Consider the following 9305-nt stretch of genomic DNA (forward strand, 5'->3'; position numbering starts at 1 on the left):
CACCAAGCACCGGGCAGGAGCCCCCCGTGTCCCCCCCGGCACCGCTCCGGAGGTGGTGACCCACATTTGGCAGAGGGAGAAACTGGGGCAGCCGCTGCCACCCGGCCCCCCCAGCCCTTTATCCCCAGCCCCAGGGGCTTGGGGTGCCCGTTGGGGGGTGCCCGGGACCTGCAGAGGAGCTGGGTGCCCCCCCCGGCCAGCCCCACACGGTGGGATGGGGCTGAGCGCCCAGCCCCGGTGTATGATTAACCCAGCACCGAGCCATTAAGGGGCCCAGCCTCTCCCAGGTCCCCGGTGCTGTAAATCAGCCTTGCTGCAGCTTCCCTGCTCCGCTTCAGGCCGGGGGGGGGGTTTCCTGTTCGCATTCGGTGCTGAGGTTCATCAGTCCCCCCCCCCGGCCTCTCCATGACGCCTCCAAGCCTCGCCACGGGTCGCCGTGTCCCCCCGTTGCGGGGCTGATCCTCCCGTCCTCCCTATGGGGAGGAGGGGACAGCATCCCCCAGACCCTAGGAGCCTGGTGTCAGCACCTCGACCCCTGCCCACCAGCCCCAGGTGGGCACCCACCACCGTCCCACCACCCCATCCCCATCCCCATCCCCATCCCCATCCCCATCCCCATCCCCATCCCCATCCCCATCCCCATCCCCATCCCCATCCCCATCCCCATCCCCATCCCCATCCCATCCCATCCCATCCCCATCCCCATCCCATCCCATCCCCATCCCATCCCCATCCCCATCCCCATCCCATCCCCATCCCATCCCCATCCCCATCCCCATCCCATCCCCATCCCCATCCCATCCCATCCCATCCCATCCCATCCCATCCCATCCCATCCCATCCCATCCCATCCCATCCCCATCCCCATCCCCTCCCTCTCCTCCCCGGTCACTCTGGTTCCTTGCTGGACACCCCCTCATGACCCCATCCCTCATGCATGTTTGGGATATTTGGGCCTTTGCCTCTACAGCAAGGGTGTCAAATGCTTTCTTAAATAGGGTTTTATTATTGTAAGAGCCTGGAGGTGGCTCCGGCCAACTTTCTGCCTGGGGACAAGCCAGCAGCCGAGCTGTTCCTCCCGGGGTCCCCCCTGCACACCAAGGGGCTGGGGACCAAACCCTCACCCCCCCAGCACCCCACAGTTGGGCAAGACCCCAAGCAGGGAGAGAAGCAGAGAGCGCCCACCCCTCACCCTGCAGATTTGGGGTGCTGAGCCCCCCCCGAACCCCGAGGCGGCGATGCCAGGGGAAGGCTTTGCCCCGTGCACCCCAGCGGGCTGCCGTGATGGATGGCCGAGGCGCGGGGCTTGCCAAGCCCGGCGTGTTTGGACGGCGCCGTGTTTGTCTTGGCAGGGGCGAGGATGTCGTCTCCTCTGCCTGGCGGGGTGATGAGCTGGGAAAAGCGGCGGGGGGCTGCGCCGGGCGGGTGTCCCCAGGGGGTTGGGCTATGAACCACCAAGATGGCCCGGGAGCCATCCGCCCTGCTGGAGAGCACGGAGCCCGTCCCAAAAACCGGGAATATGGGGCCACGGCTCCCACGCAGCAGGGAAGATGTGGCCCCCACGGGTGGGGATGCCCCCAGCGGGTCTCGTTTGGCCCACGAGGAGATGGAGGCAGGAGAGAAATGGTTCAACTGCCTTCAGTCCCACTGCTGGGCACGGCCTCGTGGCTCCTGCCCCAAGCGCTGGGCTCTGCGGCATCTCCTGCGGGGCTAGGTGCTGCCGTGGCTGCTGGCTGGTGCAGCAGGAGGAGGAGAAGCTCAGGGGAGCAGCGAGAGGACGGCCCAGCTGGGCTTTTCCAGGAACTGGAGGCAGCGAGAGCATGAAAGGCAGCGGCTCTCCCCCCAGCAGATCGATGCTGAACCCAGCTTGGGAGCTGAGCACGTTCAGAGAGCGGGTAATGGAGACGCTCCGGGCGGATCGATAGCCTCCTGCAGGGGCAGGAGCTGATCCTGGCAAGGTGAGCAGCGAGCTGAAGGCTTGGGGCACGGCTGGAGCCCTGCCCAGGCTGGGGACACGGGTGGGACGCCCCAGCTGCAGTTTGGGGCAGCTGTGTCCATCCCTGTAGCCACAGGGCGCCTTCCCCGGAGAAAATAGCGCATTGCCCAAAAGTGCTGGCCAGCTTTTGGGGATGCAGCAGCTCCGAGACACCGACGTGCCATGTAAGTGGGTCAGTGGCACAGCCGTGGGCATCGGCGGGCGCCGAGGAGCTGGAGAGGACACGCGAGTGGCAGCAGGAACAGCTCAAGGGCTGGAAGAAACTGGGACACCTCGGTGCACGTGGGTCCAAGCAAGGGAAGTTTGGCCGGGAGCTGGATAAGAGCGTGGGGAGGAAAAAAAAACAGCAGCAAATGGTGGCGCTGGGGGTGTGCTCAGGGACGGCCACCCGACCCCAAAGCTGTGCTGGCTCTCGGCGTTGTCCATGAGATTTGGCAGTTCCCTCTGCCAGCTTCTGCCACCAGGACCCCTTGGTGCCCACCTCCAGGGGACTCCTGGCAGTCGAGGGCTCCTCGGTCCTGAATTTGGGCTGCGGGACTCGGCATCCTCCCGAGGTGGTGAAAGGACACCCGGGCTCGGTGCAGAGCCTCTGCTGGGGTCACGGGGGGCCAGGGGGAGGCCCCTCCTGGCTCCCTAATCCCCTGTCTGCCCCCCAGCCCCTTCCCCGACCGTGCACCGCATCCCGGTGGAGGCGATGCTCCGGCAGAGGCAGGTCGCCGTGGCAACCGGCACGGAGGCTGTGCAGGATCTGGCCCCCCCCGACCACCGACCCAGAGCCCCTGCAGCCCCCCCAGGGCTCCAGATGAGGGTCCCGGGTGAGGCACCCCTTGTCCTGCCCGGCCACCCCCTGTCCCTCAAGGACACAGGGCCGGGAGCTCTCCGCCTGCCTTCCAGGGCAGGGGGGATGCTTTGAAAGCCCCCAGCCCCCGTCCCCTCCTCCGCAGGGTGATTTCCATTTTCAAACCCCGCTGAAAAGGAGCCTTTTTCCTCTTTGTTCCTCTTCTCTCGCTATTTTCTAACCTCCCCCCCCCCTCCCCGTCTTTGTCAGCTAAAAAGATGAAACCCACCAGGGAGGGAGTGGGTTGGGGAGGGGGCACCGCACCTCCGACCCCCTTCCCATCCCCTGTGTGGGGCCGGGGGCTTGCCCCGAGCCACCCCACCTCCAAGGGGGGATAAATCCCTTGGGGACATGGGGGGTCACCAGGCCAGACCCTGGTGGGTCTCCCAAATCTGCGGGCGGCCGGGCTGGGGGGCAAGAGGCCGAGGAAGCGGGAGAGGGGGGTGCTGGCAGCCCCAAGCCCTGGGAGCACTGCGGCAACCGATGGAGGAGAAAAACAGCCCGGGGCGAGCCGTGCCGGGAGAGGCTGCGGAGCTGGAGACAGCCACAGCAGGCGGGGAGATGAAACGGGGAAGGGAGCGGAGAGCTCACCTGAGCCCTGCTGCTGCTGCCGCAGACGTGCTGGGGAGGCAGAGCTGCCTCCAGCACCGCGAGCGCAAACACAGCCCGCCAGGCACGGCACGGCTGCGTCCCCAGCTCCCCGAGCCTTGGCCGGGTTTGCGGGAAGCTCACAAGCCCCGATTCTGGCTTAATTTTTCATTTTTTTTCCCCCACCGTCGAGGTGGGAGAACTCCTCGTGGGGGCAGTTCATAACCAGCCCAGGTTCTTCCCCCAAAGACCCAGCGCCTTCCCGCAGCTCCCCCAAGGCTGAGGGCAGGCCCGGAGACATCGGGCTGGGACACGGCAGCGGGGGTGCCTGCAGCATCCCCGGGGAAACACCTGTTTTGGCAGCAAACCCGGCTCGGAGGCAGGAAGGAAACAGTAGGAACGACTTCCCCGGGGCGAGAGGAGGCCAATAACCATGCAGGTGTGGGGCAGGGGATTTATTGGCGCCCTGGGAGGGAGGTGGCGAGGCGGCAGGGCGGTTGGTGACAGGCAATTTCCCCCCTTCCAGCCTCGAACAGCGTGTGGGGACCCCGGGAGGCACAGGGCGGGGACGCTCGCACAAGTTTTGTCACCTCTTCCAGGTGACAGCAGGGCCAGTGGCCGTGTCCCGGAGCCCCTCTGTCCCCCAGGTGTCCTCTGGCTTGGCTGGAGGGAGGCAGGGGGTGTGCACTGCTGGGGGTGGATGGACGGACAGACAGCGGGCTGGGTACCACGCTGGCAGCACAAGAGAAGGGTGGGCACGACCTGGGAGGGACAACGGGATGGGAAAAACGAGCAAATTCCCTGGGCTGGTGGTCTGAGGGACTGGGCACGGCATGCGAGCGAGCCCGCTGCAGGCGGTGAGCACCCTCGGGTGGGTGAGGGCGCAGGGGATCTGCTGGCATGGGGCAGGAGGGCGGTGGGACGGAGATCCGGGCCCTGTCCTCTCTCTGTAAGGAGGCCCCGGGGGCTCTGTGCCGGGGCGTGGGGAGCAGGGGGCTCCCCGGCGGGCAGGGAGCTGCTGGCACGGCACGGCCGGGGCGCAGCGCGCGCGGGGACAAGGACATCCCGGCTGCCGGCCCGCCCGCGCGCCGGGGCAGGTGGCGTCGGGTGTCCGCAGCTGCGAGGCCGCCTTTCATCTCCGTCCAGGCCGGGTCTCGCTTTCCCGTCACCTGCTGCCCTCCCGGACGGAGGCCAGGAGGCGGGCGGGCAGCTCGATGTGCGCGACGTGGCCGCGCTGCCTGCCGGCCCCATGGCAGCCCTGCGCCCTGCGCCCTGCACCCAGTGCCACGCGCCCCCCTCCAAACTTCCAGGTGCCCACGGGCTCCGTAAGGACCAGCGGTGGCTGCGGGGGAAAAACCGCCGGGCCCGCTGCTGTGGCACTCCTCCGGGAGTGCAGCCTGACGAGCCGGCGCGGTGGAGTTAATTGGGGGGCCAGGCGAGCCGAGCTCATCATTAAGGGAAGCGCTGCAGCAGGTACCCGCGGCGAGAGGCTGCCTGCCTGTCCCCCCAGGCTGACAGCAGCCCCCGCGGGGGGTTGGTGACAGCCGGGGGGATCCCAGGGGGCGGCTGGTGGTGCAGCCCCCGCGCACGCCGCCAGCCCTCGCCCGGAGCTGCCAGCCCCAGGAGACCCAGGAGCGGCCTTTGCCGTGGGGCAGGATGGAGGTCGGGGCCCTGCTGTGTGATTTCGGCTGGAATAATGTCTCCTGGTGAGCATCGTCGCTGTCATTTCTCCTGGACAGCGGGGTGGTGACAGCAGAGCTCCTCATGGGGACATCGGCGGTGCACGGGCCCTCTGCCCACCGCCCCCAGGACCCCCATTGGGCTGGGTCCTTCCCGGGCCGGGAGGAAGCAGGAGGAGATCCAGCAGCAGCAGGAGATGCCCGAGGAAGATGGCAGCGAGCACTGAGTGCAATGAGGTTCACAACGCATCCTCCACCCCACCAACAAGGTCGCCTGGCCCTTCACCACCAGCAGGACCCATCCTGGTCCTGGGGGCAAAGTGGAGCCGGGTGGGCTGCTCCCCCCTCAAAGTGCCTGCGGACCCTGCCAGGAAATTGACCATCACTTCGGGCATCGTGAGGCTGGGGGATGAATCCTTCAGTCCTTCCAAGTAAGCGTTCACTCTGGAACCTAATGGTGGGGCATGGCCCTTTGGCTCCTGTCCCCATTTGGCTCCAGTGAGCGCAGCACAAAACCCTCCTGGAGCCCCCAGCCAGCGCCACAGCCTCCTGCTGGGGGGCAGCGGGCTCGTTCGGAAGCCACTGGCTCCCATCGGGGGGACCGGTGTGTTTAACGAGTCGATAACCTCATGGCAGGCACATTTCTAATTAAGTTTGTTCGTTCTTCCCAACAAACAACATATGGGCTGGGGCCACGTGCTCCCCAGCAGCCGTGCCCCGCTGGGCGCTGCGGGCAGGAGGAGAGGCAGCTCTGCGCCTGTGCCCGCTCTCCTCCCAACCCCTCCCCGGGGACGCCCCCAAAACACCAGGGGGGACCCCCGATACCGGGCTGTGGGTACCACCGTGGCCAGCCCAAGACCTACCTCTGGGTCCTGGCTGTGGGTCCAAGAGAGCAGGAGAGGAACCAGCAGGATGAAGGCACCCCGCGGGCTCTCCGTGGGGAGAAAAGAAGGGGCACCAACCCAACCTCCTGCCGAGGTGACCCCTGGGGGTCACACAGCACCCACCACCCACTCTCCTGGTCCCTCTGCCCACCAGGCACCCCATTTGCCCGCGTCCCCTCGTCCTTCTGCCCTCACAGCCCCCCTCAAGCCCAGGGTGCGTGCGCAGCCCCCCCGGGTGCTCATTAGGTACCAGGACACGTTGCCAAAGCCTGGCCCGGCACCGGGGCACCCGGCTCCCCCCTCTCAGCCCCCGCCAGCCCCAGCTCGGCTGCTGCTGGCGCTCGTTATCTCTGAGATCCCACCTTGCCGGCGGAGGAGCGAGGCAGGACGCCGCGTCCCCCGGGAGCGGCAAGCCGAGCGATAACGAAATCGCAGCGGTGAGGAGAAATTACCTTGCCTGAATTTTAAAAACTTCTCCCCGGGGTTGCCGTGGCAACCGCAAAGGTGCATCACGTTGCTGTGACAACCCTGAAACACCCAGGTTTTGCCTCCAGGGCTCCAAGGCGGCGGGTTTTGGGGAGGGAGCGGGTGGAGGGCGGGATGCCCACCCCCTCGCCGCCCGGCCCCCCGCCACCTCCAGCCCCGCTGCTGCTGCGGGAAGGGCTCAGAAGGACCGCGGGGCTCCAAACCGAGGCGTGCAGCGGTCCCAGGATGTGGCAGGGAGGTGGGATGGGCTCCAGATGCCCCCCTGCCCTCACTGGTTTGGCCACCCAGGCCCACGGGGAACACGCGACAGCCAGCTGGTGCAGGGAGCCCCTGCTCGGGGGGGGGTGTCCGGGTGATGGTTTTGGCTCACGGCCCCCAGATGACCATGGGCAGCATTGTCTGAGCGCACGTAAATCACTTGGCCACGGAAATAGCCCCAGCGGAGCAGAAAAATAGCAGGTGACTCACGCAGAGGCAAAGGGTCCAAAATAGCCCCTCCGGAGCGTGCCTAAAATTAGTCTCCCTGCCGGGAGGTCCTGGCTGCACGTCCTTGCCAGGGCACAGCCGTGGGGCGGGGGCTGCAGCGGGCTTCCCCCCGGGGTGATCCCATTCCCCCCCCGGGCCTGGCACCAGTCTCAGCCCCTCGCTGCGCCCACCCACTCCGTGGCTCCCCAAAACCATCCCCAGGAGCCGCTTATCCGTGGCCCGCACCCCAAAGTCGGTCTCCGGGAAGGGTCCCCACAAAGGTCTCATCCTGCCGCAGGATGCCCCACGCGTTTGGCCCCACGAAAGAGCCGCGAGTCCCAGAAGATGTCGGTCTCGGGGTCTGCAGGCTAACGGGGAGACAAGGACGTGCCCCCGGCCGGCCTCGGGGGGTACCCTCTGCAGGCTCCCCATGGCAAGTTCACGGTTCCTGGTTAATTAGAGGAAGGGATGAATAATTCCTTTTTATAATGCAACGTGGTGCGGCAGATGCCGTCTGCCTCGTCTCCGCGCGCCGCACGCGGGAGCCCGCGTTATTATGCTCTCAGCAGAGTTATTTATACACTGGGACATTTTTCAAAGCGCTGCTTTGATGGTCTTCCACCAGCTCGGAAAAAAAAGTAGTCCATCCCAAAATAACCCGAGTGAAAGTCACAGCTCTTCATTACGCACATCTTCAACCGGGGGGCTCGAGAGGCAGAGAACAAAAACCCGTCACATTCCTCCCATCAAATCCACCCTTTTCAAGTGCACTTCAAATGGGCTCGAACCGCCGTGCCGGCTGGAGGAGCGCTAATGATGCCGGAGGCGCTCCCAGTGCAGCCGCTCCCCACGGGGAGCCCAGGCAGCGGGGCTGAGGGGGGGGTGAGCAGCCCAGGCTGTTTCGGGGCGCCCTGTTCCCCACGCCCAAAGCCTCTCCTGGCTTTTCCCTGCACGTTCTCCCTGTTTTCCCCCTCCCCGTGCCAGGAGGGGAACGAGCCCCCCGTCGCTCCTCCAAGGAACCGGAGCGCAACCCAGCCGCTGCTTCCCCTGCCCGCACGCCCGCGCATGCACCCCTTGGCCCTGGTTGTTACGGGGAGATGGGGGGGGGGGGGGTGGGAGAAAAAACGTTTGTAGGTGGTGACAAATCCCTGCGAAAACGTTTCTGACACGGAGCCATCTCCCATCCAAGTCTCTCCCCACACCCGCGCCTGGCAGAGGGCCCGGCTGCGCGTTCGCATCCAGCCACGGGACCCCGGCACGGCACCGCCGCCCCTCGCTGCTGTCGCCTTCCTCGCCTGTCAATCGCTCGCCCCCAGGTCCCCCCTGCCAGCCCCCAGCCCCACCGAGGGGCTGGTGCTGCGCTGGGTTTGGCAGAGGAGTGCCCGTGGGCACCCCGAGTGCAGGCGAGGGCTGGTGGGGAGCCGGGGAGACGAAAGGATGGGGCATTTCCCTCGAGGGGAGAGCTCTGCGGGGAGCAGCAGGAGCGCTCCGGGTGCTCCCGGTCACTGCAGCAGGATTTGGGCTGGAGCTCTCCACCGGGGACACCACTTTTTTGGCCTCTGGATCTCGAAGCATCTCCCCCAGAGGAGCCTGGTGCTGGATGGAGCCCGGGACGGGTGAGCCCTGAGGCCGGCAGGGCCGTGGATCCCAGCACCCATCTGCTTTCAGTTTCTTCCAGCAACACCGGAGCCCCCCCCGCTCCACCCCCTGGGCGGGAAATTGCATCCACATTGCTGCACATGGCAAGTCGATTAAAACCAGCTTTTTTTCCTGCCTGAGCGGGGGAACCCGAGGCAGGCGATTCCCAGGCCTCGCGGGCAGAGCGGCACGCCACCACCTTACCCCTGCCGGCCCCAGATGGGGAAACTGAGGCACGGGGAAAGCTGCAGGGAGACCCCGGGGCTGCAGCACAGCGGTGACCGTGGCCCTGGGGAAGTTTCCCCGACCCTGTGCCGAGCGCCTGGTGCCCATTCCCCTTCCCAAACCCCTCTGAGCCCGCAGCCCGCGCCCCTTCCCCATGAGGCCGGGATCACCGCGGCTCAGCCCCTCCTCCGGGGCCGCAGCGGGGGCGGCTGCGGGGCTTTTGGGTGAAAAAATATTGACACAGGGAAGGGAAAACCCGCTCCGGCGTAACCCAACACCGCCTCAGCCACGTTCAGCAGGAGCAGGGGACGCAGCTGCGTGTAACCCCCCTGCAGCAGCAAAAAGGGACGGAGGGGAGCCCTGCGCCACCCCAAAAAGCCCTCGGAGGGGGGCAAGGATGCTCGTGTGAGGTGCTGGCATCTGCACACACGTGTGCACAACTGCACGGGTAGGTGCACAAGCACGTGTGTGCACCCTGAGAGCTCCGAGGGTGCTGGGCACAAACC

This window comes from Aythya fuligula, chromosome 10, assembly GCF_009819795.1.
Source record: "Aythya fuligula isolate bAytFul2 chromosome 10, bAytFul2.pri, whole genome shotgun sequence".
Lineage (NCBI taxonomy): Eukaryota > Metazoa > Chordata > Aves > Anseriformes > Anatidae > Aythya > Aythya fuligula.